The sequence below is a fragment of the Atractosteus spatula genome, unplaced genomic scaffold (genome assembly GCF_055471065.1).
Source record: "Atractosteus spatula isolate fAtrSpa1 unplaced genomic scaffold, fAtrSpa1.hap1 Scaffold_7, whole genome shotgun sequence".
NCBI classification, from domain to species: Eukaryota; Metazoa; Chordata; class Actinopteri; order Semionotiformes; family Lepisosteidae; genus Atractosteus; species Atractosteus spatula.
In genome coordinates this window covers 233,343-251,446 of record NW_028296901.1, presented here as the reverse complement: position 1 = coordinate 251,446, position 18,104 = coordinate 233,343, and the positions used below count along the sequence as shown (strand labels likewise).

The window sequence follows — 18,104 nt, the reverse complement described above, 5'->3', positions numbered from 1 at the left end:
TCAAAATCCAAAAAAGCAATCCAAAGGCGCAGTCCTTGTGGTGTTGTCCTCTCGTTCGTCTCTCCCTCGACCCCTGATCTTTGCCAAAAGGCCGAGAAGCGATGCCCGACGCCGGCCTTGGGCGGGCGCGCGGGCGTCCGGCTGGCGCGCAGCGGCGCAGGCCGACGCCTCTGGAGCCCGGTCCGCACGCGGCTGCCGGCCGCCCGGACTCCGCTCTCCCCCTCTCTTGCCTGCCTGCTTGCTCGCCTGCCTGCCCGCCAGTCCCGGGCGGGGGCCCTGCTCTTTGATCTCCTGTCAACGGCCCGACAACGACCGCAGCCGCGGGGGGCGCCAGCCGGCCGGCCTCCTTAGCTTAGGCCCCTCCCACCAGCAGCAGCCGTGCCGAGTGAGCTGCAAGCGAAAGCGGACCGTCGGCACCTGCGGGCAGAGGCAAGGGGCAGCGCTCTCTCGGGAGGGACGGGGACACACACACACCTGCCTGCCTGCCGAAAAAAAGAAAGAAAAGGTGTATATACTAAGTTTTTTGGAGGGAAAACGGCCGGCTGTCGAAAGGGGCCCGCCTGCAAGGACGGGGACACACACACACACACACACACACACACACACACACACACACACACACACACACACACAAGCCACGCCTGCCTCCCTGGAAAAAGGAGGAAAAAACTAAGTTTTTTGGAGGGAAAACGCACGGGAGCCGAAAAGGGGGCCGGCCTGCTTGCCGAGAGAGTCGAGGCGCGGGAAAGTGCACGGAGGGAGCACGGGAACGGGGAGGGGGAGAGAGAGAGACACAGAGACACACAGATGGACGAGAGACGAGACCGGAGAGGAAGGAGCTCCGGTCCACCTCGCTTGCTTGCTAGCTACGTCTGTCTTTTCACCGCTGAGAGAAGGTAGTGCACCGTTCCCGGAGGCGCTGCAATACCGGGCCGATGCGTGGAGAGGACGGAGCAAGCTCCTGATCCAGCTCCCTGTTCCAAAAATCCGTTTAATATGTGGTCCCCCGATGGGGGACGTATCAGATATTAAACTGATAAGAACAGATTTTTTTTTTTGTTTTTTATTACAAAATTACAAAATACAACAAACCAAAAAACACATGGACATCCAAAAAACAAAACCCAAAACCAAAAAGTCACAAAACATGTCAAACTAACAGAAACCATTCATTATCATAATCCCGCCCCTCATGCAAAAACCAGTCCCTCCCCAATCCTCAAAGTACTCCCGCATCCTCAGAAAAGACGAAAAATACAAACACAAAAAAACCTTCAATACATACACTGCACACCAGAAAACACCCCAATGAAAAACAACCCCTCCCGATGGTCTTTCGCCGCTGCGGAACCCCTCCTGTGAACGACCCATTGGATGGGTCTTGTGCTGTCCTGCCACACCTTCCAGGCGATGCCTTCTACCGTGTCGCCCCTTCTGTGGCTGACCAAGTCCTCCCGGGAAGCCCAAAGATGAAACCTGACAAGGCTAATAGTCCATCTTCAAAAGAGTTCACAGAAACCTTGTCAAACAGCAAAATCAAACATACAGAAACACAAATAACAAAAACAAAACCCCGCGAGAAGCCTATCAAATCATGAAATAACAAAACAGCAGTAGTCAGGCATCGGCCAATACCTTCCACTTTTCCTTAACAGCGTGGAAACTCCACTGCCTTTTATCTGCGGCCACCATACATCTAACATCCCAGAGGACCTTGCTCCACACCCCCCCCACATCACATGTCACTCCCTTCTTCACCAGCAAATTTCTTGCGGCCCACAGTTCAATTTTCACAAAACTCATTAATAACCACAACAAAAAACACACACCTTTCGTTCTTCCCCCCCTCCTCACACCAAACATTACTGTTGCGAGGTTCACTGCAAAAGTGCCATCTATGGCTCCCAAAAGAGCGCTGCTCTTCTCCCACACTTTTTGAGCAAAATCACACGACCAAAAAACATGCTCGATACTCTCCGCACAATGACATCCGGTTCGGGGGCACCCGACCTGTTTGGTCAACTTATGCTTATATAACACAGTTCTTACAGGAAGCCTCTTCCATACCGTTAACCAATTAAGGTCCAGACAGTCCAGACGCAAACCCTTAGGCTGCACCCTTCCCCAGATCTCGTTTGCGACGCCCCCCACAACCCTGGCTTCTGCTCTTTCTGTTATAGCGCAATACAGTGCCCTGTGGTCCAGCAGCTCCGACTCATCCACCGACTCCAGATGCTTTCTCGTCCAGGACACTGCATGCCTGTAATGCCAGGGCAGATCTTCTCCGTGAGGGACGTCGTTCTTCCAGCTGGCGAGTCTGCGCATGCTGTTCGATAACCAAAATCTCACAAAATACTGGTAATCATGTGACACAGGCTGTTTCAAAGCAGCACACAAACCAGACACAAACAGACAGTTCAGCTTAATCGGCATGTTTGGTACTGATCTGCCCCCCGCTTCTATGGGTCTATACATATCAATCCGTCTCACATATTCATATTTTTTGTTCCACACAAAACGAAAAACTTCTCTGACCAGATACCGATTATACCTAGCCGGCATGGGGTACACATGTGCTAAATACGTGAGGGCAGGCAACACATCTGTTTTTAATACAATCACCTTCTCGATGTAAGTAAGCCTCCTGTCGCCCCATCGGAGTAGTCTTTTCCTGACCACCTCCAAAGCCTCTTGCCAGCTGCTATGAACAGTACTTTGGTCATGAAAAGAAACCCCCAAAACCTTCAGAGGACCTCTGCAGCACTTCAGGTCGCAGGGACTCCCTTTTTCGCCCCTCCAACACCCGAAATATTTTATTTCGCTTTTCTGTCTATTTAACTTTGCTCCAGACATCCGGGCAAAGCTATCAAAAATCCCCAGAGCCTCCTGCAAACTTTCCTTCGACCCTACCATCAAAGTGATGTCGTCGGCGTATAAGGACATCTTCACTCTCCCCCCACCACTCCCAGGCAGCATTATGCCTTCTGCACGCGGGCTCGCGTTAACCATCCTCACAAAAGGTTCCAAGTACAGCACAAATAACAGAGGCGACAACGGGCATCCTTGCCTCACGCCCACCTTCTGTTCTACCAGTTTCCCCAGGAATCCATTCACCACCACCCTACTCCCTACTTGCTTATACAAGGTCTTTAGCCACCCAATAAAAAGCACGCCGAAACCCATCCTTTCCATCACAGCCCACAAAAACTGATGCGACACTCTATCAAAGGCCTTCTCCAAATCAAGGCTCACCAGTGCAAGGGGGATGTTTCTCTGCTCGGACCACGCTATTGTGTCCCTAACCAGCTGCAATGACCAGGTAATTTTCCTCCCCTGGACCCCACACGTCTGATCTTTCCCAATCACTTTGTCCAACACTCCTTTCATCCTATTAACTAACACCTTTGCAAATAGTTTATAGTCCGAGCAGAGCATTGTTAAAGGCCTCCAATTCGCAAGCTCTGTCGGTTGGCCTTTTTTATACAACAGAGTCAAAACCCCTTCACTCATCGATCTTCCCAGGACGCCCATGCAAAAAACCTCCCTCATTACCTCGAGCAAGATCGGCCCCAATATACCCCAGAAAGTCCTATAAAATTCTGATGGCAGACCATCAATTCCAGGCACTTTCCCATCTTTTGTGTCAGCTAAGGCCAACCTAAGCTCCTCTAATGTGAAAGGGCTTTCTAAGAGGGCCCTACTCTCCTCCGGCAGCTGTGAAACAATACAATCCAGAGAGGTGAGATCTATCTCCCTTCCCATCTCTTTTTCAGAAAAGAGACACTGATAATAGTCAAACACTGCCTCCAACATACCGTCTATGCCTGCTACTATCGTGTTCTCACCCACTCGAACCCCATCCAGCCGTCTTTTAGCCTGCTGCTTTCTCACCTGTCTGAAAAGATAAGAGACGCAGGTCCCTTGCTGCAGGGATGAGTCTACCCGGGTCTTAAAAATGAAACTCTTTGCCCTCTCCTCGTGATACGCCCTTAACTGCCTCTTAGAAGCTGCCACCTCAGTCATGTCCACTGACACCCCATCATTAAGAAGAGCATAAAGCTTATTCAGCCCTTCCTGGAGCAGCCTCCCCTCTTTCCTCACTTTTTTCTGACGTTCCAGACAATAGAACCTCGTTTCACTTTTAACTTTCTTCTTAGTCTGCTCCCACCAGTCCAACACAGAGACACGCTGTTGCCTTCCTGCCCACCACCTGTTCAAATTCAGACTCATACGATCCACATACTCTCTCTCTCCCAAAACCGCAACATTCATTCTCCACACACCCTTCCCATACATTCCGCCTGCCAGGCTCAAATCCACTTCTACAATATCGTGATCCGAAAGCCAGGCCGGGCGAGTGGTGATTCCTCCAACTGCCACCTCCCTAGATACAAAAACATAATCAAGACGTTTTGCCACACCTGACGCGTTCCTCCAGGTAGGCACCACCCCTTTTCCTTGAAAACGCACTGCACTATCAACTAAATTGAAGCGCGTCAGCAGTGTGCGCAGCTGCTTTGCCCCCGCCTCTTCCTTATTAACGAGGTCGACATTAAAATCACCACCGACGACCAGAAGCCTATTTGTGGCGCACAAAGGGAACAGCTCTTTAAAAAAATCTGCCCTCATGGACCCTACAGCCGGAGCATAGACACACACGACTCTAAAACGACACTCACCAACACTCAAATCAACACTCAAAGCTCTGCCCGGCACCACTACAGCACTCCCTTCGACTAAAACATCCCGATTCCCAATCAACACACCCACACCCGACGAGTGAACCCCGCCCACACTCCACCTAGAATCCCCTCTATCCCACTCACGCGCAAAACCCACTACATCCTTATTATCCTTCAGATGAACCTCCTGTAAAAGACAGACATCAAAATTAAAAGGCCTCAAAGACTGGAAAACTGCAGTCCTTTTCACTTTGTTCCTCAGTCCCCTGGTATTTAAAGTGAGAACCTTAATGGCCATGAATAGTCGCTTCACAGTTTTTCTTCCCACCTATCGATGATAGCCATCGCCGCTATATAAGCGTCCCGCACATCCGCTTCCTGACAGCCACTCACAGCCAATCTTGTGATTCTCCTAGCCGATCCATCGTTCTCGAGCTTCACTCCCGGAAATCTTTTGGGTATGTTTTTAAGCCCACCCGCCCTGCTCGGGAACCTCACAGTCCCGTTCTGCCATTCACACTTCTTTAAAAAAAAGACGAGGCATCCAACTTTTTCACATACCGGCCATCCTTCCTATAAACCCCCGCAGCAAAGGCTTCCTTTGCCTTCCCAGCACTGTTCCTCCACTGCTTCACAAGATCAGAGAAAAGATATTTTTTCGCGATTATCTCTGAGTGGTTTCTTCCATATACTTGAATGCGCCTCACTTCTTTGCCAACGCACTCACACTTGTACTTAATTCCTTTCTTCTGCAGATCCTGCTCTTCAAACCCGGCTGGCCAATTGACCTCTCTGTTCTTCTCATGCCATTTGCAGAGGTCAATGAAGTCCCTGGGGAGGTCCGAGTCCAGCCAAAGGCCTTCCTCGCTCCCCAGCTTCTGCTCAGCCTGGACGCCCTCATCCGTCCCAGGTATGCAAGAAACATCGGATGACACTGAGCATTCTCCGGATTGGGGCAGGACAGGCCCCTCATCACGGACTTCACCCTCCTCAGGTGTGTAAGCTGCCACCAGGGCCTCTGAGACAGATGTTTCACTCAGTGTCAGATCCTCAGCACCTCTATCAGCTTTCTTGGCCACTAGAGCATCCGACCCTTGCGCCTTCCTCTTTATGGATTTCTTCGACACTGACGGCCCTTCTTCTCCCCCTTCCTCCATCCTCTCATCCCAACTCACGCCCGGGGCACAGTGCACCTCCTGTCCGACTTCTATCACTGCCGCCTTCAAAAGGTCTAGTCCTGGCGTCTCTGAAACCTCTGAAAAGCCGTCAGTCTCCGAAAAATTTCCATCTGCTGGCTCGATTTGCATATGCAAATTTGACTCCGCCCCTGCCTCTGCTTCTCCCACCACTTCTCCGGTCTCCTCTCCTTCCTGGCCTTCCATTAAGAAGCCTCCGTCTTTTAAAAACCTTCGGCTTCCCTCTTTACCAGGCTCCCTATTTTCAGCCTCCTCACCACTGACACGGCCCGCACCTTCCGAAACTTCATCCACCTTCCTTCGTCTCTCCTCCTCATTCGCAGCACCTGGTCTCACACCTGCAGCACCACTAACGACTTCAGAAAAAGTCCTCTTCCGCAACGCACAGTCTTTAAACACATGCCCCGCACCGCCGCACAAATTACATCTCCTTTCTTCCTTGCATTCGGAAGATAAGTGGCCAACCCCCTCACATCGTCTGCAAATTCGCTCCCTGCAATCCACTACATGGTGTCCCTCCTTTCTGCATCTCCTGCAGACCGAGGGCTGTCCATAATAAAATAAGTACCCCCTGTTGGAGCCTATCTCAAACGACGCCGGCGGGTGCAAAAGGCCGTCCGGAGACGACCCATCTGCTCTGAAGCGCACTCTGTAACGCCTCCGCCCTGTCCAATAATTCTTCCTGTCTATGAGCTTCACCCCTATGCCCTGAATGTCCACGAAGCGCTTCAAGAAACAAACTATGTCCTCTTCTGGCACATAGGGGTTAAACATCGTCACTGTCAAAGTTCTTAGCTCCCTGGCAAACAAAGGCTCCACATAGTAGTCGACAAAGGGCTTTTCCTCTCTCCTTCTGTTCACCACTGCCCAGACATTCCTGACAAGATCCTCCGAGATGAGCGAAAGGTCAAAACATCGCTTACCCGGGAAGTCTTGCAGGCAGAAAACGTCCTCGGGCTCCAAGCGCAAGGCAGCGCCGATCACCTCGTCCTCGAACTTGTCCCTCGAAACAAAATCCGTCTTCTCCCCGTCGTCTCGCTGCACAAACCGAACGGCATGCCGCACTCTCCCTTCTCTCGAAAAGGCTCCTCCTTCCATCGTCTCAAAAAAAAATGGCCGGAAAAAAAACCGCCACGCAAAAAAAGCTTCGAGTCTCCTCGAAAAAAAGCGATCCGTCTCTTCCTCTTTCTTCTGGCCAAGATGCAAGCTGCGGACAGGCCACACACTTGATCTTAGCCAAAAGGCCGAGAAGCGATGCCCGACGCCGGCCTTGGGCGGGCGCGCGGGCGTCCGGCTGGCGCGCAGCGGCGCAGGCCGACGCCTCTGGAGCCCGGTCCGCACGCGGCTGCCGGCCGCCCGGACTCCGCTCTCCCCCTCTCTTGCCTGCCTGCTTGCTCGCCTGCCTGCCCGCCAGTCCCGGGCGGGGGCCCTGCTCTTTGATCTCCTGTCAACGGCCCGACAACGACCGCAGCCGCGGGGGGCGCCAGCCGGCCGGCCTCCTTAGCTTAGGCCCCTCCCACCAGCAGCAGCCGTGCCGAGTGAGCTGCAAGCGAAAGCGGACCGTCGGCACCTGCGGGCAGAGGCAAGGGGCAGCGCTCTCTCGGGAGGGACGGGGACACACACACACCTGCCTGCCTGCCGAAAAAAAGAAAGAAAAGGTGTATATACTAAGTTTTTTGGAGGGAAAACGGCCGGCTGTCGAAAGGGGCCCGCCTGCAAGGACGGGGACACACACACACACACACACACACACACACACACACACACACACACACACACACACACACACACACAAGCCACGCCTGCCTCCCTGGAAAAAGGAGGAAAAAACTAAGTTTTTTGGAGGGAAAACGCACGGGAGCCGAAAAGGGGGCCGGCCTGCTTGCCGAGAGAGTCGAGGCGCGGGAAAGTGCACGGAGGGAGCACGGGAACGGGGAGGGGGAGAGAGAGAGACACAGAGACACACAGATGGACGAGAGACGAGACCGGAGAGGAAGGAGCTCCGGTCCACCTCGCTTGCTTGCTAGCTACGTCTGTCTTTTCACCGCTGAGAGAAGGTAGTGCACCGTTCCCGGAGGCGCTGCAATACCGGGCCGATGCGTGGAGAGGACGGAGCAAGCTCCTGATCCAGCTCCCTGTTCCAAAAATCCGTTTAATATGTGGTCCCCCGATGGGGGACGTATCAGATATTAAACTGATAAGAACAGATTTTTTTTTTTTTTTTTTTTTTTTTTATTTGAAAACAGTTCATAAACATTTCATTTCATATTCACAGAAATTACATACAAACGTAAACCACAAAACCCAGAAATTACATACAACCCAAACCCAAGATAACGACCCGTATAACAACTCAGGGTAGCATAAAACATACTTAACCAACATAAACCAAACATCAACTTATTCAAAAACAACGCCGTTCCTTTCCAACATAACCAATATACAGCAAAAAAAACAAACAAACCCCAAAACCCATCTATATCCATACCTAGTAATTTTAATCTACCAAACCATTCTCGTCCACAAACCATGTCGATCTCATTTCCATAAACCCGCCCCCTTTGCAAATCAACCTTTCCCTTCCTTTCCTTTTTTCCTCTCTATCCTTAGTCCCAAAACCTCCTTAAGCTCGCATATTGCCTCCAAACACTCTAACGCCGTCGGCCCATGCACCCTCATAACCATCACCCTAGTCCCCTTAATTTGATACTCAAATCTCAAGGACGGGTGAGCCTGCTCTACTCTATCTGTTATTGCTATAACCTCCTCATCACACACATTACAGTCCAAATCGTGAGCCATCTGAGTAAATTCGACCGCTTCATACCCCTCCTTAAGACCCTGTCTCCATGAGTTCCCCCTCCCCGTACACCTTTGGAACCTGCCCCGTCGTCGTTTACCCCAAGATCCTATTACTTGCAACATTTCCCGTTCCACTGAAATGTCCTCCAGCCCCTTACCCTGATCTACCTCTGTTCTGTCCTCCTCAGAGGTCCCCTTTCCCTTCTCTCCGCACATTGATGCCTCTCCTTCTGTACTGCCCTCCTCACTATCAGATGAGTCCCCACTCTCTCTCTCACTTGTACCCTCCATCGGAGATTCACCCCACTCTTTCTCTTCCTCTATTACTATTTCCTCCACTGTGAGGGCAGTAAAGGAGTTTCCACTCTCCACTGCCCTCCCCACCCTTTCCTTCCCTTTTACCGGTTTCCGCTTCCCTCCCTTCCCTCCCTTCACAACCGTCCAGCCTCCACCTTCCCCCTCCCTGCTCATTTGTCCTGTCCGTGGTGTTCCACTCGAGTCCTCTGTCTCCTCTGAGTCCTCTAGGTCATCTGCAGCCGCTCTCTTCCCAAGAGACACTGCAGGGACGGGAGCCTTCCGACGAACTGAAGGCCCCTCGTCGCCACTTGTCTCTGTTCTTCCCCCCGCTATTCCCCCACCCGCACTCCGCACTGTCTCGCTTGCCTCTGTTCCAGTGGCTACTGCCGCATAAGATCTGGGACGTTTCGGGCATCTGTTATACAGGTGCCCTACCTCCCCGCACAAATTACATGACACCTCTACCGTGCAGTCCGATGTCACATGCCCCTCCACCCCACACCTTCTACATATCACCCTTTGACATTTTGCCGCAAAGTGACCCTGCTGTCCGCACTTGCGGCAACCCGTCGGCTGTCCCGGATAAAACAAGTACCCCCGATTCGCTCCGATCATAAAATTAGCGGGCGGATGCACCACGTCCCCCCCCACGGCCGGACTGGCCCGGAAACGGACCAGGTACTTCCACCTTCCTGTCCAGTATCTGCCAATATCCAACACCTTGTGTCCAGCACCTTGTACATCCACAAACCTCTTCAAAAAAACCAAAATTTCTTCTTCAGGCATAAAGGGGTTGAACATGTGCACCTGCAACGTCCGTAACTCCCTCTCAAATAATGGCTCCACAAAAAACAATTTCAGCGGTCCCGTTTCTTTACATGCCAACACTTTGTTCCACACTTTGCGGCAAATGCCGTCCGAGGCCAGAGTCAAATCCATAATTCCTTTAGCAGGGAAATCCTGTAGGCAAAACACATCTTCTAGTTTCAAAGCAAAAAACTCAACCAAAACTCGCTGTTCAAACAAGGCTCTGTCCAAAAATTCTCGTCCTACATCTGCTTCCTTTAAAACAAAGCGCAACGAGTCTCTCATCCGTCCCTCTCGGGACAGGGGATCCCCGGCCGCCAGAAACACTCTGCGCTCACCCATCGTCGTCCTCCGAAGCAAACTGTCGTCCACTGGTCCCCTCCTTCCAGCTCCACTCTCTCCAGGCAACTCCAGTCTCCAAGCTCCGAAATCCAAAAACCTCCAGGCTCCAAGCAAAGCTCCAAACGCCAATTTCTGATCCACAGCTCCGTCCGTCCCTCCGGTCCACCTTCCGCCTTCCGCCCTCCGCCTTCCCGACCCCCTGGACTAAGACCTCGGAATTGCGGGCTTGCCGGCTTAAACCTTGATCTTAGCCAAAAGGCCGAGAAGCGATGCCCGACGCCGGCCTTGGGCGGGCGCGCGGGCGTCCGGCTGGCGCGCAGCGGCGCAGGCCGACGCCTCTGGAGCCCGGTCCGCACGCGGCTGCCGGCCGCCCGGACTCCGCTCTCCCCCTCTCTTGCCTGCCTGCTTGCTCGCCTGCCTGCCCGCCAGTCCCGGGCGGGGGCCCTGCTCTTTGATCTCCTGTCAACGGCCCGACAACGACCGCAGCCGCGGGGGGCGCCAGCCGGCCGGCCTCCTTAGCTTAGGCCCCTCCCACCAGCAGCAGCCGTGCCGAGTGAGCTGCAAGCGAAAGCGGACCGTCGGCACCTGCGGGCAGAGGCAAGGGGCAGCGCTCTCTCGGGAGGGACGGGGACACACACACACCTGCCTGCCTGCCGAAAAAAAGAAAGAAAAGGTGTATATACTAAGTTTTTTGGAGGGAAAACGGCCGGCTGTCGAAAGGGGCCCGCCTGCAAGGACGGGGACACACACACACACACACACACACACACACACACACACACACACACACACACACACACACACACAAGCCACGCCTGCCTCCCTGGAAAAAGGAGGAAAAAACTAAGTTTTTTGGAGGGAAAACGCACGGGAGCCGAAAAGGGGGCCGGCCTGCTTGCCGAGAGAGTCGAGGCGCGGGAAAGTGCACGGAGGGAGCACGGGAACGGGGAGGGGGAGAGAGAGAGACACAGAGACACACAGATGGACGAGAGACGAGACCGGAGAGGAAGGAGCTCCGGTCCACCTCGCTTGCTTGCTAGCTACGTCTGTCTTTTCACCGCTGAGAGAAGGTAGTGCACCGTTCCCGGAGGCGCTGCAATACCGGGCCGATGCGTGGAGAGGACGGAGCAAGCTCCTGATCCAGCTCCCTGTTCCAAAAATCCGTTTAATATGTGGTCCCCCGATGGGGGACGTATCAGATATTAAACTGATAAGAACAGATTTTTTTTTTTTTTTTATTAGAAACATATAAAACATACAAAACAGCAAAAAATACCCATCACAACAAAAAATCCACCCACATGTTACTCAAAAAAACACAGAAAACCACATACAAAAGCCCGACCCTCTGAAACCCAAAACAAAATACAATTTCCTTAACCCCGCCTCAAATGCAAATCAAAACCCACCCCCACATCGGAAAAAACAAAAACATTCACCAAGACCATACCGACTTTTACTATACAAAACATAATAATCACCCCAACGAAAATAGCCCCTTCCACCTCTCTTTGGCTGCCGCAAAACCCCACCTCAGAATATCCCATTTTACCCGACATGCTATATCATAGTGAACTTTATGCACGACAGCGGCTGGTGCTCCACTGACCCCATGCTCAGTGAGGTCTTTGCGTGATGCCCACAAATGATATTTTACAAAACTAATAACCAACCATAACAAAAAGTTGATCCCCCATCTACGTGTTTTTGGGAGTCCCCGCAGTAGAACTTGTCTGGACACCACAAAGTCTGACTTCACCTGCGTTAAAAAACCCCCACACTGGTCCCATACCCTCTGTGCAAACCCACAATCCCATAAAACGTGTGCGATGGACTCGGTTTCTTGGCAGCCAGTGCGTGGGCACTTGTCCTGCCTGGAGAGACCATGTCTGTGTAAAGTCTCTCGGACTGGAAGTCTGTTCCATACCACCAACCAATTGAGGTCCTTCAGCTTATTTTCCAGCCCTACCGCTTGCGTTTGCTTCCAGACCTCTCCTGGAACTCCCACAATAGCCGGCTCCTCCTTTGCAGTAGCCAGCTGGTACAGTGCCTTGTGGTCCAGCAGTGCTGTACCTTCCTTAGCATCCGGGTGCTTTCTTAGCCATTGTACCGCATGTTTATAATACCATGGCAGCTTTTCTGCCTTGGGTGTTGTGTTTGTCCACACTACCAAATGTTTTACTGCAGAGGCAAACCACAAGTGTGCAAAGGGGACGCACAGGTGGTCCGGACTCTCCTTCAGAAGTCTGCACAGCCCCGAGATGAAAAGTGAGTCCAATTTCACCGGCAGGTCCGGCACCGCCCGACCTCCTTCCTCCACCGGCCTGTGCATGTCCACCCGCTTGATGTACTCATATCCTCCGCCCCAAATGAAGCGGAAGATGGTCCTCACCAGCTCTCTACGGAACCTGGGAGGCAGCGGGAAAACACAGGCCAGATGGATGAGCAACGGCAATATATCCACCTTCACTACCAGGACTTTCCCTACCAGTGTCAAATGCCTACTCTGCCACAAACCTAACTTCTGATTCACCTTTGAGATCTTACTCCTCCAGTTAATTGTGGCAGAGTCAGCAGTATGGAAACTGACCCCCAAGATCTTCACAGGCCCTGTCTCTAACTTGAGACCTCCTACCACATCCTGCCTGTTCTTCCATCTACCGAAATACTTAACGGTGCACTTGCTGAGATTAAGCAGTGCACCCGTTCCTGCAGCCATGGCGTCCGCTATCTGCAGAACCCGAGTGAGAGACCTGTCAGTGGTAAGAAACAAAGTTACATCGTCTGCGTAAGCCATCAACTTTGCCTGTGCTCCACCGCTACCCGGGACTAGTACACCCTCCACCCAAGGGTCACTCTGGATTCGTCGCAAAAGGGGCTCCAGGTATAGCACGTAGAGGAGAGGGGACAAGGGACACCCCTGCCTCACCCCACGGCTAACCACGAACCCCATCCCCAACCTTCCATTCACACATACCCTTGAGATGACCCCGTTATACAAAATCCTGAGCCATCGGATAAAAGTTCCACCAATCCCTAGTCTCTTTAAAACCTCCCAAAGGAAGGGATGACACACTCTGTCAAAGGCTTTACTTTGATCTAAGCTTACCAGAATGAGCTCCAAGCCCCTTTCCTCCACCCATTCAATGATGTCTCTCACCAACTGGAGATTCCAGGCTAGTTTCCTTCCTTCCACACTGCAGGTCTGATCCCTGCAGACCAGACCCGGCATCACCTTCCTCAGCCGCCTACTCAGCACCCTGGCCAGGATCTTATAGTCAGTGCAGAGCAATTGGATCGGCCTCCAGTTTTCCAGGTCCTCCTTGTCCCCTTTCTTAAAAATCAAAGACAGAACTCCAGTTTTCATAGTTCCCGTTAACTCCCCTGACTCTAAGATTTCGTTAAAAACTTCGAGCAGGATAGGCTGCAGTTTATCCCAAAACACCACGTAAAAATCAATGGGCAAGCCATCAATTCCGGGAGCCGTCCCCCTCCGCATCCCTGCCATGGCTTCCCTTAGTTCCTCACCCGAAAGCTCTCCCTCCAGTTCAGGCATGCCCTCCTCTACCGTCACTATTCCCGCCAACCACTCCTCCCACAAGTCAGTGTCCACTGGTTTCCCCGAGAACAGTTCCCTGTAAAAATCCGAGGCACACCTGACCATATCTGCTGGGTCAGAGGTAACGGAACCGTCTTTTTGCTTTAGGCCCTCCACCAAAGTTCTGGCTTGCCGAGAACGCACCGAGCCGAAAAACATAGCCGAGCATTTCTCATCCTTTTCCCTCCAATTTCCCTTCGCTCTAAAGAGAAAATCGTTGGCTCGCGCCAACCACCACTCTTTCATCCGAAGCCTAATCTCCGCCGCCTTCGGTGCGTCAAAAGAGCCTCCCTGATTAAATCCCTCATAGAGGGTCTGTAACTCCTGTTGGAGCTGATCTAAATCCTCCCTCTCCTTCCGTCTCCTGTCTCGGCAATATTTGACCGATTCCTTGCATATAACTCTTTTACACATCTCCCACCAATTGACAGCGGACAGATATTCCCATCTCTGACTGCAGAGACTTTCAATCAGGTCAACTATCCTGCTTCTGTACTCAACCTCGGACAACACCTTAACATTTAGCCTCCAGTAACCTGATCTGGGGCCTGGGTCATCCGAGGTCAGACAGGCAGACAGCAACATGTGGTCAGAAAACCATACAGGAACAATATGTCCTACCGTAGACCGTCCACTTAGGGTAGTGAAGATGTAATCCAGTCTCCTGAAGATATCCTTGCCGTTGCTCCAAGTAAACTGTTTAGAGGCCGGGCCCGAGCTGTTAAGGCCGTCCTGCAATTTAAAATGACTCACCAACTCTCTCAGGGCTCGCGCCCCTGCCCTATTTGTGTCACCAATATCGACATTAAAATCCCCGCCCATCACCACCGTTCTGTTGGTAAATAGGAGTGGCTCGATCTTTCTTATAAAATCTGCCTGAAGGCGCCTTTCAGCCGGTCCATACACCGCTATCAGGCGCACTTTCAGGCCGTCCCACACCCCATCCACTACCAATAAACGCCCCGGAACAACCACACAAACCTCACCCCCCACAAAATTTGACACCCCACATAAAATCCCGATGCCTGAAGAGTGCACCCCTCCAATGCTCCACCAGGACTCTCCTTTTTGCCATTCTTTCTTAAAATCCGCTACATCCTTCTGTGACCCCAAATGAACCTCCTGAACAAAACAAAAGCCGAACTGGCGACTCGCAAGGTCTTTGAAGACGCCAGTCCGCTTCGCTGGGTTCCTCAAACCCCTCACATTTACCGTACAAATAATACGACTCATGGCGGGTCATGAGAAGTTTGTACCCTAGTCTCCTCTTCCTGGCTAACCTCTGAGTTATCTGTCTCAGCTGATGTTGAATCGCTCTCCCCCTCCCCGGAGTGCTGCAAGCTCCCCTCCCCCGAGGAAGATGACTCGCTCTCGGGATCCCCGGGTACCTGCGGGTGAGCCGGCTGTTCTATCTCTTTTAAACTCCCTACCTCCATCTCACTTCCCTCACTAGCCACTACCGGCTCACCTTGACCTGGAGGAAGTGGCTCCTCGCTCACCTCCACCTCCTCTGATTCCTCAGGGGTGACTGAAACGGCAGAAAGAGTACCCCCTTCCACCTCCAATCCCTCCCCTGACCTTTCCCCCCTTGCTTTTCCCCTCCCCACCACCTCTTCTCCTTTCTTTCCCGTCGCTCCACCCGCACCCTCCACCTTTTCGAAACCAGGCTCGAGGGATTTCCCGGATGCTACCCCCTCCCGGCTACTGTCTTCCTCCACTCCATCTGAATCGCTGCCTAAAGTCTCAATAGGCAGCCCCCGGAAACGATTTTGCAACCCCAACTTGGCGCGTCGCAAATCAGGGCCCTTCGGCCCTCTCCCTCCCTTCCTCTTTGTAGACCTACTTAAAACCGGGGACCAGCTCGGGGACTCTGGTCGGCCTTCTGGGACCATATCAGCCCAGGACCTGGACTCTGGGTGTTCGTCACCCGCTTCACCCGCCCCCTCTGCTGCTTGCCCTGGTCCACCCTTATCCCCCTCCTTAGTTTTCCCCACAGTCCCGAAAAACATAAACGGACCACCGGAGGGTCCTGGTAATTCCAGTCTCGGATCTTTCGGGGGAGCCTTCACAATGTCCGCAAAGCTCTTCTGCTTTCTGGGACACGAGCGATACACGTGACCCGCTGACCCACACAGATCACATGTCAGTACCTGTCCGCAGTTCTTCGCCTCGTGTCCCTCCGCACCGCACCTCCTGCAGAAACCTCCTGGGCAGTTCGCTGCAATGTGTCCCTGTTGCAAACACTTTTTACATGTCAGGGGCTGCCCTGGGTAGAAAAGGTAGCCCCTGTTTGACCCGATATTAAAGTAGGCAGGGGGATGCAAAACGCCCTCCTCTCCAGACGGCTGAGGTCGGAGCCTGACCAAATACCTCCTCCTCCCGGTCCAGACCCCCGCCTCGTCCACCACTTTGCTGCCGGCCCCTTGAATGTCCACAAACCTGGTTAAATACATCACAATGTCTCGCTCAGGCAACAACGTGTTAAACAGGTGGACGGTAAGCGTCCTCAGCTCCCTCGCAAAGAGAGGCTCCATCAAAAACAAAGACATCGGAAAAGAATTTTTCCCGGATTGCGCCTTCTGCCACACAGTCTCGCACAACTTGTCCGACTCCATTGTCAAATCAAAAATACCTTTCCCCGGGAAATCCTGCAAACTAGTGATATCCTTGACCTTAATCCCAAGTCCATGAAACAAAATGTCTCTTTCAAACTTGTCCCTCTTCATCCAGGTAGCCTTATCTTCCGCCGTCTTCACCACGAAGCGCACTGTGCGCCGCATCTGTCCCTCACGGGACAGAGGGTGCCCAGCCGCCAGGTCGCGGGTCCACTCACCCGCCGCCGCCGTCGTCGCCGCCGCCGCCGCCATCAGGAAGCCCCACTTCGCCCCCTGGGCTCAACCCAGGGCGACTACCCGTGGTAGCTTGGAATCCGCGGCCTCCGTCCTCCTCCGGCAGGTTGGTTCTCCTCCCTCTGGTTGGTCCTCGATCTCCCTCCTCTCCGCCGCCGTCGCCGCCGTCGTCTTCTCCGTCTTCTCCGTCGTCGTCTTCTCGTCCCCCAGCCAAGTCATCAAGCCGCGGGCCTGCCACGTACTTTCCGATCTTAGCCAGAAGGCCGAGAAGCGATGCCCGACGCCGGCCTTGGGCGGGCGCGCGGGCGTCCGGCTGGCGCGCAGCGGCGCAGGCCGACGCCTCTGGAGCCCGGTCCGCACGCGGCTGCCGGCCGCCCGGACTCCGCTCTCCCCCTCTCTTGCCTGCCTGCTTGCTCGCCTGCCTGCCCGCCAGTCCCGGGCGGGGGCCCTGCTCTTTGATCTCCTGTCAACGGCCCGACAACGACCGCAGCCGCGGGGGGCGCCAGCCGGCCGGCCTCCTTAGCTTAGGCCCCTCCCACCAGCAGCAGCCGTGCCGAGTGAGCTGCAAGCGAAAGCGGACCGTCGGCACCTGCGGGCAGAGGCAAGGGGCAGCGCTCTCTCGGGAGGGACGGGGACACACACACACCTGCCTGCCTGCCGAAAAAAAGAAAGAAAAGGTGTATATACTAAGTTTTTTGGAGGGAAAACGGCCGGCTGTCGAAAGGGGCCCGCCTGCAAGGACGGGGACACACACACACACACACACACACACACACACACACACACACACACACACACACACACACACAAGCCACGCCTGCCTCCCTGGAAAAAGGAGGAAAAAACTAAGTTTTTTGGAGGGAAAACGCACGGGAGCCGAAAAGGGGGCCGGCCTGCTTGCCGAGAGAGTCGAGGCGCGGGAAAGTGCACGGAGGGAGCACGGGAACGGGGAGGGGGAGAGAGAGAGACACAGAGACACACAGATGGACGAGAGACGAGACCGGAGAGGAAGGAGCTCCGGTCCACCTCGCTTGCTTGCTAGCTACGTCTGTCTTTTCACCGCTGAGAGAAGGTAGTGCACCGTTCCCGGAGGCGCTGCAATACCGGGCCGATGCGTGGAGAGGACGGAGCAAGCTCCTGATCCAGCTCCCTGTTCCAAAAATCCGTTTAATATGTGGTCCCCCGATGGGGGACGTATCAGATATTAAACTGATAAGAACAGATTTTTTTTTTTTTTTTTTTTTTTTTTATTACAAAGTACAAAAATCCATAAATCCAAACTCGGTATAACAAAAGCCCCAAATCAAACCTAATTCACAAATACACCAAACTTAAATCAACCAGTCATTAGCATAACCCCACCCTATATGCAAATCAATCACTCCCCTAATTCTAAACTATTCCCATACTCAAAACACATAAACCCCCAAAACCCATCGTTCACATCTTCAAACTTTTACATAATGCATCATACAACGTCTTGCTAATCTGTGTACGTTCCTCCCTCGTTTCCCCATCTATTCGAAACCCA

At 53.1% G+C, this 18,104-nt stretch overlaps 3 non-coding genes and 1 pseudogene across 3 annotated transcripts; all 4 read right to left on the bottom strand.

The window, feature by feature from the left end:
• Window positions 1-894: 894 nt before the first annotated feature.
• On the bottom strand, window positions 895-1,087 carry LOC148805530 (U2 spliceosomal RNA). Its single transcript, XR_016090192.1, has one exon. It is a non-coding gene; the product is annotated as a U2 spliceosomal RNA (small nuclear RNA).
• Window positions 1,088-7,933: 6,846 nt separating this feature from the next.
• LOC148805529 (U2 spliceosomal RNA) lies at window positions 7,934-8,126 on the bottom strand. Its single transcript, XR_016090275.1, has one exon. It is a non-coding gene; the product is annotated as a U2 spliceosomal RNA (small nuclear RNA).
• A 3,068-nt stretch (window positions 8,127-11,194) lies between these two features.
• LOC148805528 (U2 spliceosomal RNA) lies at window positions 11,195-11,385 on the bottom strand. The gene has a single exon (XR_016090200.1). It is a non-coding gene; the product is annotated as a U2 spliceosomal RNA (small nuclear RNA).
• A 6,258-nt stretch (window positions 11,386-17,643) lies between these two features.
• Window positions 17,644-17,844, bottom strand: LOC148805527 (U2 spliceosomal RNA; annotated as a pseudogene).
• Window positions 17,845-18,104: the final 260 nt, after the last annotated feature.